The sequence below is a fragment of the Poecilia latipinna genome, unplaced genomic scaffold (genome assembly GCF_001443285.1).
Source record: "Poecilia latipinna isolate Pla-1442-1.1 unplaced genomic scaffold, P_latipinna-1.0 Scaffold6283, whole genome shotgun sequence".
NCBI classification, from domain to species: Eukaryota; Metazoa; Chordata; class Actinopteri; order Cyprinodontiformes; family Poeciliidae; genus Poecilia; species Poecilia latipinna.
In genome coordinates this window covers 1-1571 of record NW_015118899.1, presented here as the reverse complement: position 1 = coordinate 1571, position 1571 = coordinate 1, and the positions used below count along the sequence as shown (strand labels likewise).

General features: G+C 38.6%; 1 long non-coding RNA gene across 1 annotated transcript; it reads left to right on the top strand.

Moving 5' to 3' along the window:
• Positions 1-444: 444 nt before the first annotated feature.
• On the top strand, positions 445-1080 carry LOC106943862 (uncharacterized). The gene is made up of 3 exons (XR_001424041.1): positions 445-575; positions 726-789; positions 894-1080. It is a non-coding gene; the product is annotated as an uncharacterized LOC106943862 (long non-coding RNA).
• The last annotated feature ends 491 nt before the right edge of the window (positions 1081-1571 follow it).

The window sequence follows — 1571 nt, the reverse complement described above, 5'->3', positions numbered from 1 at the left end:
AGTGCTATTTTCTTTTGAGTGGAGACAGATGTTTTTTATAAGCCTACCAGAGAGGAAGCTCTGCTCTGGCAATAAGGCCAGATTGTTTTACACCAGCTGTTAAATCTTATCAAGGTGGTCAAAAGGTTAAACTCACACACAGAGCCACGACCCCCTGTGAATGCCTGCTCAGTCCACAGAGAAACTATTTGTGTTTTAGACAACTACAAGCTAAATTATTTAATTCAACTTAATGTATTATATTTCAATAGAAATATCCTACATAAGAGATTACGCTGATTGAACCATGGATATAATTTGGAGCCGAATTTTCTTATTTAAAACACTATTAATTTTGTTAAATATTTTGAACATATAATCAAGTCTAAAAACTAGCATATTTTAAATTTATTTTCTTAATGGTGGTCCACTGTCTCTTTGTATTTCTGGTTTCCCCTTAGAATCTGCAGAGGAGTCTTTATGCGCAGACACTTTCTCATCACGTTCATCAGTGAGCTGTTGTTCATGTCCTCTGAATGATGATGACATCCCCAAGAAGAGATTCAAGTGATGACATATTCTCGCAGTCCAAAGAGGTGATATTTTCACTATTTATGTAAAATCACTTTTATATGCAATTATGTGGGAATAGTTTCTGAATGAAGTTTGGTCATTCAACTTGTATTTTAATAAAGATTTTTTTTATTACTGTTGCTGTTTATGTACCTCCTGCCTCCACCACCCAGAGGGAGAAGAGGGTTGTGAAGATCTGTTCAAGAAGCTCTGAGCCAAGATGTCCAGTTTCACAAAGTAAGTCAACCCAACTTTTAGTAAAGTGTGTCTTACCGCAAAGTTGAAATGCTATTATCTGATTTACTTTTGTTCCACTGAAAAATTTATTTGTCATGCCGCAGCCTTCGAGAGATGACAAGCTCAGTCCAGGGGAGGCAGCCCTACTACGTTTTAGCGGTTGGAGCATTTCACCATCAATGACTACTCCATAGTTGTGGATCGTCAACTCATTCCCTGCAAGGCTAAGTCTTAAATTTCAGCTTCTGACGAACTCTTCATTGAACAGTATGTGCACCAATGCCCCAAAAACAGATTGCAATACCATACCACTGAGAGTTGTTGTGTTTTAACTGCATTGCTTATGGAAGACAGTGAGAACAAGGCGTTCTTGATGACGTCACTCAACTTCTGTAAATTTCAATAAACACAGGAATTAATAGTATGGCTGTGTCCGAATTCAGGGTCTGCATCCTTCAAAGGACTGGTCTACATAGGACGGGTCCTTTGAAGGGCGGGAATAAACTGACTGGAAGAAAAATATCTGTGGATTCGGACAGGTTTACCCATAGACATTAATACGTAGACGCCTCATGGAGCGGGTCGGCTCCTTGCAGCGATACGTAATCGCATCCGCCATATTGAATGTGGCATCTCTGCCAGTAAGCTAATACAAATGAATGGACCTAACTTCAGAAAATGCCATTCCACAAAGTATTTTTAGCTAATGTTCGTCATCGACCCACTCACATATAAACGTGAATATATTTGGAAATTAAACAATCACCAAAGACAACATTTAT